Below are 19,553 nucleotides of genomic sequence, written 5' to 3' on the forward strand. Positions count from 1 at the left end.
GGACCATCGTGTGTCCATAGAGATAATAAGTGCACAGTTTGATGTTAGTGTCAGAACTGTACACACAATTATTAGCAAGGAAATTAAGATACGGAAGTTTGTGCCAAGAGTACTCAGGGAAGATAATAAAGAAAGACGTCGTCATGACAGCAGGGAGGTGGTCGAACTGATGAATTTAGATCCTACAATTCTTGGTGCTCTGATGATCTGCAATGAAAGCTCTGCTGATGATCTACTTCTGTGACCAAGAGACTAAGAGGCAGAGTTTCCAATGTAAACATGCTGGCTCTCCAAGACCCCAAAAAGTCAGACAGAGCAAACCCACCCAGAAACTTATGATGATCCTTTTTTTGACGGCACTGGCATGATCTACATGCTCTGGGTTCCCACTGAACAGACAATCAACAAAGAATACCATGTTGAGGTTTTAAGGGGGCTCAGAAAGAGATTCATTTGGACGAGGCCAGCACTCTACAAATCGGGTCAGTGGCATTTCCAGCAAGACAATGCACCAGTCCATAACTCCATCCGTATCACAGACTATTTGACCAAAATGGACATCAAGACACTTCCTCACACTCCTTATAGCCCAGACCTTGCTTCCTGTGCCTTTTGGTTATTCTCTAAGCTCAAAGAAAATCTTAGAGGCTGTCGTTATGAGACAATTGGCACGCACACACAAGAGGACTTCCATGGGGCTTTCCAGAAGTTGTTGGAACGGTACAACAAATCGATTGCAGCCGGAGGAGATTACTTAGAAGGGGACTAGAGTTTCATGTGTGAACTATCAATAAATATATCCATAGGAAAAAAAGTCTCGAAACTTATTGAAAGTACCGCGTAATATCGTAAGAGAACTATCTGGAAAAAATCTCCTGTAAATTTTTTTTAACAGGTTTAATAACTAAAAAAAAAAAAAAAAAAAAAAAAATTAATTTTCAACTTTTTTAGATCCTTATAAGAAAATATAGTTAAAAAAAAATAATTCAACATTGTTTGCTATTCGATGCCTCCGTTCAGTCTCGAAAGACAAAGGATACACCCTGTAGGGGTAACTGCAATCGTAATTATGTGACAAGGGTTGTGCAATCTCTAACCACATCTCTCCTGAATTGGCGCTTCTTGAGTCCAGTGGCAAGGAGAAGTCCAGGATGAATGGAAACAATGCCGAGGTAAGCGGAGAGCACATACAGACTTGGAAGTCCCAAATGGTTACCCATTACTTCGTTCGGTTTCACACGCAAGTCGCCGACACGTATTTACAACATGACAAAATATGTTCTCTCTTACTTTCCCTTTCCTTGTCAGATAGCAGTCCTTTTGAAGGGGAGTGGCTAAAATCAGCTGTGGGTTGCAGTAACTCGCTTTATGCCCCATAGGTAGGCTGGTTCGCTTTCAAAGGGTTAGGAGGAGGATACTCATGTGTTTGTCAAACGTACCTTCCAAATCGCCACTCGTCTTTTCTTTTTTTCTTCTCCTCTTTTTTTCTTTCAAGCTTAATGCACATGCTATAGAATCCCGGGATACGGCATTAAGCCCTTCCGGGGATGGGATTGTAAGGTGAAATCTCCGTATGGCAGGGCCTAAAAGTTTTTTTATACAGTACATATTAAACATTATTAACAAAATACAGTACAGTACACATGTATACACATGTATATAATCAAATAACATTATAAATAACACTGTAAGGCGGGGCAAATACTGTAACCAAGGGCCGGAAAAAAACATTGTATTACACATCGTAACCTGAAAAAACGCATCCCGGGATTACCGTATCCTGGGGCCACCATATACCGGGGCCACCGTATCAAGGGACCACTGTATCCCGGAGTTCTAATGTATATCTATTTCATTCTATGACGTCACGCTTACGCCACGGACAACATGCTGACGCGACATTAACTCTGCACATGAGTCGTCAATATACGAACGTGTCCTGCGACTACGTAACAAAACTGAGGCAGTAAAAATAACACCTGCAAAATGGAAGCTATCCTCTATATTTACAAACTCCAGTTCCATGTTTAATCAACTCAATGTTGCATCTTTATATCAAAACTTGTCTCTCTACCTTTATTTATTCGTCTTTCTTTCTTTCTTTCTTTCTTTCCCTCTTCCCCGTTTTTCCAAATTCATCTTTCCCGGTCCTTTCACCTCCGCCCATCCTATCCTTCTTTATTTTTTTTTTTAAATGTTTGGAAAATAATAATAATCTAAAATTTTATACCAGATCTTTCAATTTTGAAGTCATTGTTTCCCGGCCAACACCGAGTTTTTCCCCTTCCCTGTCCTAAAAAAAATATAATGAAATCTATATTTGGTTTGATTTATTACCGAGCAATGCCGGATTTCATATCCTCCTCTCCCTTCCCTTAATAATATAATGGCATCTATATTTATTTCAGTGTACTCCCGGGCAACGTTGAGTTTTTTGTCATTTTCTTTATCACAAGAAATGTATTACTGTACTATTGCGCACATCTACTCTATCTTGGATATTGAGCACTAACTCACAACCAATGCTAAATAAATTTTCTGGTATACAATAGCATAACAAAATAGTGAAAATATTTCTCTCGGGCAACGCAGCCTTCAAATACGTCTGCTCTATGTACGATTGCTTTATATAATATTTTGATGACAAGATTGAGTAAACGCATCTGTTCTATCTATGGTATTGAGCACTTTGAAACTCTTTTTATAACACTTACCAACTAGAGTACTGTATTGTTACTATTATGGCTTCTGGGCAACGCAGAGTAAACAAAATACAAATAAGTTCTTGCTCCCAGGAAACGCTGCGTTTAAACACACCTGCTCTATCTATGACGCTGAACACTTTTAGACAATTATATACGACTTATCAAATATAACACTGCAGCTTTACGTTTAAAGTGCTGCTGAACTCACCCCCCCTCAAAAGTCAAAGATGCCCTACTAAAATTACCTTTTCCGAATTTCTGTACGCCATTCTTAGTCTGAAGAGAAAATTAAACGTTATGTAAGTTTGAAAGAAAATGCTGAGTCATTTCCGGAAGGAATACATTGCAATTAAAGTGTTTTCTTTCCGTGAAAATAACCATAAAAAGAAGAAAAAAAAAATAATGGGGGGAAAAAAAAAGAGTGCAAAGTAAATGAAAGACAGTTTTCTATTGAATCTTTGCTGTATATTCTTTGTTTTTGGTCTTTTCTTCAAGTTATTTTTTTTTTAATTTACCATTTTGTTTGTATAGCTCAAGGCGATAATTCTTTCAAACAATTGTCTCTTCTATAGAAACTCCCTTTTTATGTATTTCATGTGCTTTTGTGTTTGTAAACCGTTACTTAGATTAACTTTGTTGACCGTGCTTCGGCAAGAAAAAGCAACGGCTTTTATTCCTTTTTGATAATTACTTTCTTTTGTTTTTTTAGAAAAATGCGAGCATGAAAAGTAATATGGTTAAGATTAAACTTAGAAAAGTAAAAGGACTAGTTGTTAAAATGGAAAAGAAAATAATTAAATATTCTAGTAAAAATTATAATAAATTTATAACTTAAAATATTGCAGCATAAAAATTTATATATAGCTTTGAATTGAATTAAAAAAAAAAATTCTTAATGCTGCAATATTTTATTTTTCCAAATTTATTCTTAATCATATTACTTTTCATGCTAGCATTTTTCTATTTAATCCATGATTTTTTTTTCAGGATTTGCTTTGAAATAATATTTTCTTTTTTGTTTTCAATATCATACGCATTGTCAACAATCTATAAAAGATATTACCAACTTCTTAAATTGGCTAAATAAAAAACAAAACAAATAAAAGACGTAATTAAGTAAATAAACAGAAAGAAAGAACAAAAAAGAGAGAAACAGAATTAACGGGTGACGTCGTAAGCAAAAGATTATCAGCCTTAGCACAGCAAAGAGCATCACTTTTGTTAACTCTCTCTATATAGCCCAAATAAGATATCATGCGAGCGACATTTCCGCTATGATTTATGAAGCTGTCGACGACGAAAAAGTTGCTATGGTAACCAACAACCAATCAGAAAAAAAATCGTCTCTAAAACGTCAATGTTGAAAAAGTTGCTATGATAAACCAACAGCCAATCAGAAGAAACCGTCTCTCACGTTCCTTACTTATTCCGAAGACTTTTGAACACCGGTAATTTCAATATAATTTTTGTTTTAATGAACGAAAATTGAAAAAAATTATTTCAAAATATAGCTGAGAATGGAACCTATGAACTGTAAAAAAATATTTGAACTTTGCTCGCAAAATGAGTGAACGGTGAAGCTTTAAAGCAGTTCTAAATGAGTAAAACTAACACTTAACGATATATTTAAACACGGTAGTGTTTGAATGATATACATTAAAAGGAGAGCGCGTGCTAGAACAGAAAAGAACATCGATATTGTACGGATCTCAGAGGCGACGTGTACAAGTTGCCTTCGACGGCGCGGTTCCCATTTGGAACATATTTTAGGCAGAAGATGACTTTTATGCAAAACGATCAAGATGACTGAAACCTTGAAGAATGATTGCACAAAAGCTAAAGCTTAAGTTTAAAAAGTTTCTTGAAATTTTTTAAACATTGATAAACTTGAATAAAGTTTATATGGTTGTTTTCTTTCTTTTACTCTTTCTTTTTACTCTTTCTTTTTACTCTTTCTTTTTACTCTTTCTTTTACTCTTTCTTTTTACTCTCTCTTTTTACTTTTTCTTTTTACTCTTTCTTTTACTCCAAACAAGACATATTACGAGTTGGAACGTAAGGGGTTACTATTTGGGATCATTTCTAACATTAATGGGGAGTTGAGCAGCGAGATGTCTGTTAAGATTACATTTAAACTTTAGCAGGTTAGTACAGAACATCGGAGGGAATTCCAAAATCTAGTAGTTTGAGGGAAAAACACTATCAGAGTAAAAGTATTTCCGGCATCTAGTAATCTCAACAGTGAATGTTGGAATTTTGCTACTTATCGGGTTAGTCGGGGGTACCTACGAGGAGGGAGTACAAGTGATGTGTCCATCAGGACACATTCCATTAAAGTAATTTTAAAACAGGCACAGATACAACATTGGGGCGATAGGACGGAGTTTAGAACTTGACTACTAGTACTGGACCTATTAGATTTGAATCTCTTTTTTGGCTCCTGGCTATGAGTGAAAGACTAGTGGTAGATGCATCGGCCGAGATGTGGCAAAAATACTCCATGCATGGGCGAATTATGGCTCTGTAAAGATATAGGATACCCTCATGTATGAGTAATTTTCTAGCACGATAAAGAGAGCCCATCTTCTTTACAGCAGCCTTGGCAATATCTTCAATGCATCTGTTCCAATTCATGTTGCCTTTTCATTAATGTAAAGCCGAGGAGTTTGAAAGACGGGTTCTCAGGTAGGGTGTATTTGTCATGGCAATCGATAGTTGAAAAGTTTGTTTTTTTTATTGTTCTTAAAGGAAAGAAGCTTAGTCTTAGTAGCATTAAATTTAACTATTCACTTTTTAGGGGTTCATTCTTCTATTTGTTTTAGGGGTCACATTGTATTTATTACGTTTAAAGAATTGAAATCGACAGACAAACGGACAGGTGGATAAAATCTCTATTTATATAAGATTAGCGGGGGTACGCGGCGTTGCTCGGGTGTGTGGAGGTGGTGTAGTAAGGAATCCCAGGGCAATAATTTAAAAAGTGGTAGTAGAGGAGGATTAAAGCAACAATAGGCCGTTTAGGCGAAGAGAGGTGTTTAAAAAAAGTAGTAGTAGTAGGCAGGCAGGCTGGAACCCATAACGCGAAGGAGGAAAAAAATATCTAATGTTTCCATCGCGCAATCCAATTGAGACGATAACTTGCGACAATGTCGGCGAAAAAAGCGAACCCTTCTTGTAAAAAATGGCCGAGTTGAGGTTGAAGAAATGAATGCTTTAGGCCAATTTTTTTTTTAGATTTGTCCTCTAAGACATCGAGCTTTAAAACGATACCGATCTCATGAGCATCCGTCGCGTGTGTGGAACATTTTTGCGAGACATACACACACACACACACACACACACACACACACACACACACACACACACACACACACACACACACACACATGCGCGTGCACACACACACACACAGATTTTGCCTTTTATATATTAGATATGTTATGATTATTAATGTTGGGATGATTGAGTAGAATTAAGATTCGTAAAAATCGGAACTTTTGCGGGTATTGGAATCGGTATCGGAATGGGAAATGTGCCTATTTTCTTATGCCAAAAACGATTTCTTTACTTCTATTTTTTTGGGGGGGGGGGGATTTTGTTTAAACAAAATCTTTGAATGCAGGTAGTAATAATTTTAAACAACCAGTAAAACTAAAATTTATAGATCACCCCTTTCCACAAGTGTGCTTTTACGTTTGAGAAAATATATGCAAATTAAACATCTGTTAATCGGGGGGGGGAACTTTATAGTTAAATATTTAAAGATTTATGAAGAATCGGAATTGGAATCGGAATCAGTAATTATATCGGAATCGGGAATTTAGTACGAAATCAGGAATTGTATCGGAATCGGGAAAAATATTGGAATCATCCCATCACTAATATATATATATAATGTTAAAAGTCCACGTATGCTTCTAGGATAGTGATTTAAAGGTTATGATGGTTTTTTGAAGCATGAAAAACGATGTTACTTTTTGTATTTAATATTTTTATTGTTATTTTTTATATTTCAAGCGGACCTCCGTTGTTGGTCACAAAAAAGTATCGAAATGAAAAAAAAAAAAAAGAAAACCGTTGAAAGAACTGGAGAGCGTGGACAGCGTTCATTCCTAGTAATCATGTTGTTCGAAAAAGTTCACATGAATCATTTTAGCCGTTTGTGGAAGAAGAATGTACTTTTTAATGTTTTTTTTTTTAATGTTGCAACGTAAAAGCGTTTAATTGAAACGGCAAAAATGAGACGCAATTGATTTCAATATGTATAATGAAATAGAATGAAATTGTTAAACGGTAAAAATAATGTAATTATTAGTTATGAATAATAATGATAATAAAACTACTGAAGAGGGCAGAGTTAGAGACAATGTCGGCTTTTTTAATGGTGAGTAAATTCTGTCTCTCCCTCAATAAAGATGGAACAAACATAGATAGATAAATAAATAAATAAGTGAATAATAATAATAATAATAATAATAATAATAATAATAATAATAATAATAATAATAATAATAATAATAATAATTATTATTATTATTATTATTATTATTATTATTAATTTTATAAATATTGTCATTATTATCAATACACACAGAGTAACTTTCGAGCCAAAAGCACATAAATTTAAGTACCTGCTCTGATATTATCCTCGGTCTGTGTATGAAAATTCCTTCGGGACTGAGACAATTTTCCTTCAGGACCGAGACTATTTGTATTCTCATTTAATTATTAACTAACATTAATTTTATTGATTTTATTATTATTATTATTATTATTATTATTATTATTATTATTATTATTATTATTATTATTCACTTATCTATTTATTTATTTATTTATTTATCTATGTTCGTTCCATCTTTATTGAGGGAGAGACGGAATTTTCTCCCCATTAAAAAAGCCGACATGGTCTCTAACTCTGCCCTCTTCAGTAGTTTTATTATTATTATTATTATTATTATTATTATTATTATTATTATTATTATTATTCATAACTAATAATTACATTATTTTTACCGTTTAACAATTTCATTTCTATTCCATTATACGTGTTGAAATCAATTGCGTCTCATTTTTGCCAAACGCTTTTACGTTGCAACATTAAAAAATATTAAAAAACACAATTTTCTTCCACAAACGGCTAAAATAATTCGCGTGAACCTTTTCAAACATGATTGCTAGGAATGAACGCTGTCCACGCTGCAAATCTCCAGTTCTTTCAACGGTTTCCTTTTTCTTTTTCATTTCGATACGGTTGGTGGAAAGATTTTAGGTTCAATCCCGTGTATCGTTTTTTTTTATAATTAAAAAACCGAACTTTTTTTTAATAACTAATTTTTTTTAACTCTCCTTATGATTTTATAGCAAAAAATGGTGAATTTATCGATTAAAAATATTAGTGAATTCTATGATATACATATTCTTTGAATGAACTCAAATTTTTCGTTATCACATTTGATGAAAAATGTAGTCCCATTTTGGCAATGCGTCTGACCAATGATGCTTTTGAACCCGCGACCAGCACTGCGATGTCATCCTATTTTTAAACTCCTTTAAAAGAGGATTCAGCATACAGTTCCATAGTAAAGGTGATAAAATCCCACTCTGGGGGTTTCATTTAACTACTTCCCTTGTAACAGTTGCCCTCGGTAGTTCTACTTGAACTGTTCTGTACCTCATCATATACTCAATCCATCGGATGAATACTGGTGGCACATTGAGTTCTCATAGCGACTTGAACATACTATTGAAGGGTATGTTGTCAAAAGCTCCAACGATATCTAAAAAGACACCGAGTGCCATCTTCTTTTTTGTTAGTTTACGCTCTATACAGATCACGAATTCATGAATCGCAGTCTCGGTAGAGACTCTGGCTCGGAACTACTGTGATTGAATGATAAATATTATATAAATGTGTGTTTGAGAGCTAATTTTTTTGACAATCATTAATAAATATTATAAATTTATATATTAATACAATAGCAATGCCTGGAAAAATCATGGATTATATGGAAAAATGCGCCTAAGCCTGACGAATCCTATAGTTGGATGAATATTCAGTGTAGCTGAATCGCCATATATATTTTATAAATTACTATATATATATATATATATATATATATATATATATATATATATATATATATATATATATATATATATACCATTAAAAACAACTTACCAGAATTGAACCGAATAAAGACACACAAATCTTGAATGCAAAAAATGTTACTAATTTTACAAAGGACAAACTGAAGAAAAAGCATTCCTTTTCACACATGACCAAACATTTACTATTTTTTTACGACTTCCTTTTTCCTTGATAACAGCTTTCAGTTTAACTTGCATTCGTTTTATATATTATTGTGTTCCACATTGATTGTAGCTGTTACAATGGACTTGTTTAAGTTTTTGTGCGATCGATATTTGAATTTACTAAATTCCAAATTGTGATCAATAAAATTCAAATAGGAAAAATCTGAATTGGGACAAAGAGAAACATTGCCTCAGTCTAAAAAGATCACTTCATTGATCGAGGACAGAAAAGACGAAGTGTAGTATATATATATATATATATATATATATATATATATATATATATATATATATATATATATATATATATATTATAGAGGGAATTAGATTTGGAGTCTAAAGAGCAGAATCTATTTTAATGTATTAATAAATGTATTAACACTTTTAAAAGAACATTGCCCATATTACTGTAGATATAAAATAAGCTCAATTGGTATATACATACATACATATATATATATATATATATATATATATATATATATATATATATATATATATAAAGTAATGTGATTTATAATTTAAAATTTAAAAATCAAATTATAATTAAATTAAAAATCCGTTTCACAAGAAGGAACAACAACAAAATCAATTATCTGTACGATCGTTTCGGAAAACAGTGCTTTTTATTGTGGTAGGCATCAAGTTACGGACAATAATTATTACATATAGTTGTTTAATAAGCAAGGTCTCCTCGTCAGCAAATTTTGAAGGGTTTTTATTAAATTTAAAAGACACCGTAAATAAACCTAGCATTTAAAGTAAGGCAGATGTATCTGAAAAAAATTGAAATAAAAGGTCTGGATTTAAAATTGATAAGAAAATTAATATGGGTTATATATATATATATATATATATATATATATATATATATATATATATCCTAGAGCTATATCAATATTGGCTAAAAAAAATTAATAATTGTAAATTATGAATCAATTTCAAAAGGGAAAACAAACAAAATCAACTTGAGTGTACGATCGTTTCGGAAACGATATTTATTTTATTACAATTGACAATAATTATTTACAATAATTGACGAAGGTTTTGTCTTGGAATATAATCTGCTCCTCATCAAAAAATTGCGGTGGGGTGGGGGGGAGAAGTTTAAGACACCAAAACAAAACTAATATTTATGTGGTAAGTAAAGCGGATATTCCTTATGTTCAGTCAGTATATCTTTGGGCATGCTACTGTATCTTATTTCTGAATGGTTGAAATAATTATTCAGAGTTCAATAATTATTTCAACCATTCGACCCTGCTATTTTTTGCTGATGAGATTATGTTCCAAGACAAAACCTTTGTCAATTATTGTCAATAATTATCGTCAATTTTAATAAAATGAATATCGTTTCCGAAACGATCGTACACTCAATTTGATTTTGTTTTTTCCTTTTGAAATTGATTCATAATTTACAATCATTTATCTTTTTACTTAATATATATATATATATATATATATATATATATATATATATATATATATATACACACACACACACACACATATATATATGTATATATATGTATATATATATATATATATATATATATATATATATATATATATATATATATATATATGTCGACTGGTGTTAATCGTGACACCCTGCACTGAAGATTCCCGAAAGAATGAAACACTAGTGTCTCTAGGTATTTAATTATTATAGTAAAAAATAATTATATATATATATATTATTTTATATTCAAAAATGAAACACACTCCATGTAATAATAATAATAATAATAATAATAATAATAATAATAATTATTATTATTATTATTATTATTATTATATAATAATAATTATTATTATATTATTATTATTATTATTATTATTATTATTATTATTATAATATAATAATAATTATCATATTATTATTATTATTATTATTATTATTATTATTATTATTATTATTATTATTATTATTATTATTATTATTCACAGTGTTGTGATGTTTTACACCGTTTTTTTTTTCTTCAAGAGTGGGATCTTACACCAAAGCTAGTGAGGATAATCAAAGAGTCAATTAGATGGAAAGCTCCTAGCGTAGGATGTTTGCTGAGTCAAGCAGAAATGATTTCTGAAGTACGGTAATGTTGTATCTGATTCCCGATGAGTTCAGCTGTTTCATAAGATCATCAAGAATTGAGCCAAGCGCATATATGATTATTGGCATGATGGAAGTTTTCTTATTCCACAACTTAGCAATCTTCAACCTCAGTTTCTGATATTTCCGTAGTTTCTAATTCTTTTTGTCTGTAAAGGTGATATCGTTTGGGCAAGCCACATCAATAATTTGCCATTCATTGGCCTTTTTGTTCACAACAATAATATCCGGTTTCCTGTGAGTTATCTCTCGGTCACACTGAATCATAAAATCATGAAATTATTATTATTGTTGTTGTTGTTGTTGTTGTTGTTGTTGTTATAATAATAATAATAATAATAATAATAATAATAATAATAATAATAACAATAATAGTAAAACCCTGGGATACTGCATTAAAAATTAGTAACAAAATACAGTACAGTATATAATACACATGTATTTAATCAAATATTATAAGGCGGCGAAAATACCGTAACTAGGGGCCAGAGAAACATTGTATTTAACATCGTAACCTGAAAAAAAACGTATCCCGGGGTTCGCCTGTATTATTAATATTATTATTATTATTGGACAAAAAATGAAACGTACACTTTATTATTATTATTTGGGGACCAAAAACGAAACACACTCACACGTAGAGTGTAAATAACTAGAAACAGTTTAGTGCATTGTCTGTAATTTTTATTATTTGGGGAACATGTATTATTATTATTATTATTATTATTATTATTATTATTATTATTATTATTATTGGACAAAATATGATATTTCACATTGGAACCTGAAAAAATATGGTATTTCACATCGTAACCTGAAAAATATGGCATTTCACATCGTACCTATTTACTATGCCTCCCCACGGGACAGAGTTAGACACCAGGGTCGTTTTTTAACGTGGAACCTGAAAAAATTATATCCTATGATTACCGTATCCCGGGGTTCTACTGTATTATTATTATTATTATTATTATTATTGGACAAAAAAATGAAACATACACTTTATTATTATTTGGGGACCAAAAACGAAACACACTCACACCTAGAGTGCAAATAACTAGGCACAGTTTAGTGACTTGCCTGTAATTAAGGTCAAGACAATGTTAATATTAGGCCAAGAGTCCATCAATAATCACCGACCTCTTGTTTTATCTCCCCTCACTTTCGGACCGCAAAAGAGAAAACACACCAGCAACGATATTTTCACAAAATCTCGTAATTACACGTTTGTTGTCTCCTTGTCACGAGACTCTAGTAGAAATCTCGGTTACGCTAATTGTATGTTAATTCAACCAACGATTTTGTCTGATTAATTTATTTATTTTTCTGTTTCTGATATTGGTTCTTTTACAGTTGTTTTTTTTTTTTTCTTCAATGATCTATTTACTCATGCGTTTATATTGGATACGTCCGCTGAAGAAGAAGTGCCTTAACCGCCTTGCATTCATCGCCTGATTTATGATTACTCGCTGACGTATATCCCCCTCCCCCCTCCCACCCGCTCATCCTCTTTACCTTTACATAAATACCCACTGAGTCAGGCTGAAACAATGACTCCCAAGTACCCACGAATCTGACAGTTGTCAAGGATGACCCTTATTAAACAGGTTGGAACGCATAAATCCAACAAACCCTTACCTCTCTCTTCTTTTTGTTGTCTTTGCCGGCATTACTGACACCAAGAGTGTACTGGAGTACGTCGAAGATTGGAGAGATTTGTTGTCGTTATTATTAATGCGGGGAAGGTTACTGCTTGTGACGGCCCAATGGCCACTCAAGGATAATGGTTAATAATGAGTGTCGGGTAGACTATAAGATAGCACCGTGATGATCAGTAATGGTGGAATTCGTGTAGGGTTTGAATATTTAAAAGCACGGCTCAGCAAGAACTTATCTACATTAGATTTGAAAACGAATATGTTATAATCAGCTGGGAAGCAGCCCGGAGTATTTTGTTCTGCATGCGGACAATTATATATATATATATATAAAAAAAATTTATTTACTTCCTTTCTAGGAGGTCAGACACAAGGCTAAGTGTGGGGTTGATGAATGTGTTTTTGTGGAGTGACCTGGATTTGAACTTCTTTATTAATGTTTTTTCTTTTGTTCAGCCAAAGCGAAGTATATTGCTACTGAAGAGTAAGGGGACTACTGCGGTATAAGTTAGATTTATTGTGGGTAGCCTGGGTGGCTAGGTAGCGGAAAGATATTTGTTCACATTACATTTAAAATTCCGCATGTCTGTACTGTCAGGGAAGCAAGAACCGGAAAGGGAATTCAAAAAGAAAGCGATCTTAAAGAAAAAAAAAACACCTATTAGAGAAAAGGGACCACTAAGATAAAAGGGGTGGGATTTTGTTGCTAGAAGAGTAAAATAATTGGAAGATGTTTCACGGAAGGACCTGTAAAAAAAAAAAGCACACGAATTCAACACCGTAGTGATGCCTCAGGGGCTTGGAAGAGAGTGTCTGTCGCCATCATTCGCGTTCATATATATATATATATATATATATATATATATATATATATATATATATATATATATAACTACTTCATTTATTCGCATAAATTTAATATACGAAAGTATAGATTTATGCGTAAACTTTAAGTATTTACTTCAAAAGTGCTCAATACGTAGGTAGAGCTAGTAATTTATAAAATATATATGGCGATTAAGCTACACTGAATATTCTGCGTTTCATCCAACTTACGCCTGACGAATCCTATAGTTGGATGAAACGCAGAATATTCAGTGTAGCTTAATCGCCATATATATTTTATAAATTACTAACTATATATATATATATATATATATATATATATATATATATTCATGAATGCGAATATGAATATATATATATATATAAATATGAATATAAATATATATATTTGTCATCCACATACAGTACTGTTTCGTAGTATCACAACTCATCAGTACGGCTAGGCATACACCTTTCCCCAGCCGTAGATCGAACCTACAAACGTCGCATTGACAGTCGACAGCTCTAACCATCGGATCACGAATCAGTGCTGTAAATATTTCTCCTTGTATTAAATCCACACCCGCCCGTAGCAGACAATGCTCAAACCATCATTTGTTTACAAGCAAATAAATAGTGGGCTTCGCTTAATTATATATATATATATATATATATATATATATATATATATATATATATATATATATATATATATATATATATATATGATTAGTTTTTTTGGAAAAAGAAATCCAGCAGAGTGCTCAATTAAAAGGAAAATCCGAAATGTAAGAGCGTATTTATATTTTGTGTACAGAAAGTTGTTAGATGAGACAAATCATTGGTACCGTCGGTTTCAAGCCCGATAATAAGGACCGTTTAAGGTATCCTTATCAATCTCTCTTCAGCCAATATTCATCTATTTTATAACCGGAAGTGTGAAAATATATATACCTCGCGAGTTCACGTTTAAATCTCGTTTTGTTAACCCCATCCGCGTTAATTTATCGGATGATGATGATTTCATTAATTTTAAATTTTGAATTATTTAAATTTAAAATCAAATTTCGAAAAAAAATTTCCCTTATATAAATCGATTTTAATTTGAACCCAAATTAATTTAAAAATCTAATTTTTCTTATGTATAAAAAACGTTAAAATTTATATTGGTATCGGTTAAAAACTTAAAATTTCGTTTAATTAAATCGAATTACGTTTTAAAATTTCTAAAATACGTTCAAAGTTTTTTTTTTAAATTTAATCTTTCGTTTAATTATATCGAATAACGTTTAAAAATTTCGAAATACGTTTAAAAATTTAATAAAAAAGCCCAAATCTTTCAAGGCTTGGGGAAGTGAGTATGTATCTATCCTAAGTGATTTTCCTAGTATATTAACATTATTATATTTTTCTATAGTTTTAAATTTTAAATAGATTGTAAATTACATTTATACAGTATAATTTTTACAAATTTATGTATAATACATTAATTTAAAATCTATAATATAATTATAATTAAAATCCAAGTTTACCAACTAATCATTTTAGTATTTACAATTTTTGTTCTTTTTTGGGTTTTTTTTAATAAAAATTTTTAAATGTATTTCGAATTTATTTGTGCAAACATTTTTGGCTCCATATATGCATACATGTTTCTGCTGCTATTTCTTTAGAGAAGCAACGTCGTTCAAGTAACAGAAAGACATTGTATAAAAGAACGACTATTTATGATACGGCCTGGCGACGCTGCTTTTCTAAAGTAATTGCAACAGAAACGCGCATGTATGTAGCCAATAATGTTTATAAAAAGAAATAAGCATACTATATATATATGTGTGTGTGTGCGTGCGTGCGTGTCCTGTATGTGTGTGTGTGTATATGTGTGTGTATATATGTGTATGTATGTATGTACGTATGTATGTATGTATGTACGTATGTATGTACGTATGTATGTATGTATGTACGTATGTATGTATGTACGTATGTATGTATGTACGTATGTATGTATGTATGTACGTATGTATGTATGTACGTATGTATGTATGTACGTATGTATGTATGTACGTATGTATGTATGTACGTATGTATGTATGTATGTATGTATGTACGTATGTATGTATGTATGTATGTATGTACGTATGTATGTATGTATGTATGTATGTACGTATGTATGTACGTATGTACGTATGTATGTATGTATGTACGTATGTATGTACGTATGTATGTATGTATGGCTGTATAATTTTCTATTTAACTAATATTCCGAGTGTTTGACATGCAAGTAGAGACATGTAATCGCCACAACAGTTAGGGTTCTACCTAATTTCGTATTCTATACTAACGCCACTAAAGAGTCGATTTATTATAGACGAAAAAAAATATATATAAAAAACCTGTCGCTTATATAATTCTATTCGTCAACCTCGTACTTATTGACCTTATTATCACCAGTTTTACCGGCATTTGATGGTTTCCAGATAAGTGGTGTCGGTATCCGCCGGATAGCAAATGTCTTCAGGGTTAATCTCACCTCCGTCTTTCTTCATACACGTTTCAAGATAGCTTATCCGGTTCGATCTAAGAGGAACACACACACACACACACACACACACACACACACACACACACACACACACACATATATACATATATATATATATATATATATATATATACAGGGTGTTTCAAAAGTCTTGGGAACATAAAGATTTTTAATAACTCAAAAACTATTAGGAGTTAAAAAATGAAATTGGTACCGTTGGAAAGGTTAAAGTTTCAAGTTTTGTGGGGAATCTTCAAACTTGCTAAATATGAGCACCATTCGTCACACGGCAGACATCTAGTCGATAGTCCATTTCCTGCCAAACGCGTTCCAGCATCTTGACGTCAATGGTTCCCACAACTGCCGTTATTCGAGCCTTTAGTTCGTACTTATCTCTTGGAAGGGGCGGCACATAGACTTGTTGCTTGACAAAGCCCCAAAGGAAAAAGTCACACTCAGTACCCCATATGCGAGTGCTATGCTTGTTAACTTTGCCATTCAGATAGAAGGTCGCCTCATCGCTAAAAACAAGCCGGTCATCAAAGCCGTTATCTTCCAACTTCTCTTGCATTGCAATGCAAAAGTCACGGCGAAATGGCTTATCAGTGTCCTTCAACTTTTGGACCAACTTGAGCTTGTAAGGTACCATTTGCAGTCGTTTCCTTAAGACACGCCAGACAGTTGCTGGAGCAAGCTGAAGTTCCCTGCTGGCTCTTCTCACTGATTTACGGGGGCTCTGCTGAAAGGCTGTCCGGACTTGCTCAACTGCATCTTCTGAAGTTGAAGGGCGACCTGTTCGCTTACTTGGGCACAAACACCCATCTTTCACAAATTTAGCATGCCATCTGACAATGGGTTTCCTTTCAGGGACTTCTTTTTTAAATTTCCTGCGAAATGCACGCTGAACACATGTCCACGATTCAGTCTTTGCAAATTGGAGGACGCAAAACGCCTTGTCTTGTTTAGAGAACGCCATTACTGCACATGGAAAGATAAGACGAAAATCATTAGTATGACCAAAAACTTGATTAAGCAAGCTTTAAAATGACACCAGTTTCATTTTTCTACCTGGAATAGTTCATGAGATATACGCATTTGTAATGTTCCCAATACTTTTGAAACACCCTGTATATATATATATATCAGTGAACGTGTCTCTGTGTGTGTCTGTACATTTCCCAATAACTCTGTCAATTTTCAGTCTACAGACTCGAAATCTATCTATCTATCTATATATCTATAAAAGTGAACGTGTCTGTCTGTCTGTCTGTGTGTCTGTGTGTCTGTGTACATTTCCCTACGCAATAACTCTGTCAATTTTTAGTCTATAGACTCGAAATTTGAAATACCGGGTACTGAGATTTGGGAAAATCGATGTGACGGGTGTCAGCCAGAAATTTGGCTGTTAAGGAGTCAAATTTCAACGATTTGACCTTTAAGAACTCTACCAAACTCCTCCGACAATTTTGGGTCTAGACATTTGAAATTTTAGATATAGGTTCCTTGAACCTGGATCTAACTTAATAAAGTGATTTGAGCCTTTGCTTTTTTTGCACAGCATACACCTCCAAACACCCTAGCAACGCCGGGCACCCCTGCTAGTATATCTATAAAAGTGAAAGTGTCTGTCTATCTCTGTGTGTGTCTACATTTCTCTACGCAATAACTCCGTCAATTTTTTTTCTACAGACTCGAAATTTGATATACAGGGTACTGAGATTTGGAAAAATCGATGTGGTCGGTTTTCGGCCAGAAATTTGGCTATTTAGGGGTCAAAGTTCAACGATTTGACCTTTGAGAACTCTACCAAACTCTTCCGACAATTTGGGGTCTAAACACTTGAAATTTTAGATATAGATTCCCTGGACATGGATCTTACTTAATAATTTGATTAGAGCCCAAAACAATAAATTTTAAGGGGTCATAATAGGGGTTAAAGTTTTAAAAAATTGACCTTTTTTTTTTTTTTGCTCAGGGAATATATATGTTCCTTGATCATGGATCTAACTTAACTTGATTTGAGCCTAAAACAATAAATGTTAAGGGGGTCATAATAGGGGTCAAATTTTAAAAAATTGACCTATTTTTTTATGCTCAGTATACACCGCCAAACACCCGGCCAACGCCGGGCACCTAGGGTACTGAGATTTGGGAAAATCTTTGTAATCCGTTTGCAACAAGAAATTTGGCTGTTAAGGGGTCAAAGTTCAACGATTTGACCTTTGAGAACTTTACCAAACTCCTCCGCCAATTTTAGGTCTAAACACTTGAAATTTTAGAAATAGGTTCCTCGGACATGGATCTAACTTAATAACTTGATTAGAGCCCAAAACAATAAATGTTAAAGGGTCGTAATAGTGGTCAGAATAATAAAAAAAATGACCGCTTTTTTTTTTGCTCAACATACAACTACAAACACCCGAGCAACGCCGGGTGTTGGGCTGAAATGCTAGTATATATATATATATATATATATATATATATATATATATATATATATATATATATATATTAGTCCTCGCGCGAAAGAGCAGGACACAAAATGTTGTAAATAATAATAATAATAATAGAATAACAATAACAAAGACTATTGACCGTAACCAGTTATACAGTCCTTTGGAAATTTTCATCTCTATTTTTCTCGTCTGAATATTTGTTAATGAAACCTATATGAAATATGTTCCTTATTAAATTTTAAAGATTTTCTATTCCAAAAGAAGTTTTAAAAAAATTAATCTAAAAAAGTTATTTTAAAGTTTTTGTTAACAAAAAAATCAGACCTGTATTGCCAAGAAGGAGTTGCAAAAAATGAGTTCTGGTGTGAGCAGAAATACAAACTAAAATAGAGAGAATATTCAGACCTGTAATAATAATACAAAGAGGGTGTTGCAAAAATGAGTTGTGGTGTGAGGAGAAATGCAAATACATTTTAAAATATAATCTTAAAAAGATAAGATACAAGTTAGAAAAGCATTTCATCCAAGGCATGAAAATTGTTAAACAAAATGTTTTTACTAGAGGCTTTAAAAATAAAGGTACAAGATTAAATTTGAAATTTATTTATCTTCAAAGTGCACTTTTATAAATTTTACAAAGTAAGGTATAGAAATTTAATTTAAATTGAATCAAAAACTTACCCTGGATTTATTTTATGTAATGTACATTTTGTTGCAATTTAAAAACAGTATCTTTCATCTAGCAATTAATAATATAGATATAAAATTTTCAATGATTTTTTTAAGTGCAACAGACATAACATACAAAAGTCAAAGTTTTAACAGAGTCGATTGGATCCGAATGAGAAATACTGTCTTTGTGCACAATCATATGCTTTTTCAGTCCAGATGCAGACCTGCATATCTGACTGCATATAACACGTGTGCTTTCAGGAAAGA

This window comes from Euprymna scolopes, chromosome 23, assembly GCF_053919585.1.
Source record: "Euprymna scolopes isolate OS-2025 chromosome 23, ASM5391958v1, whole genome shotgun sequence".
In the NCBI taxonomy this organism is placed as follows: domain Eukaryota; kingdom Metazoa; phylum Mollusca; class Cephalopoda; order Sepiida; family Sepiolidae; genus Euprymna; species Euprymna scolopes.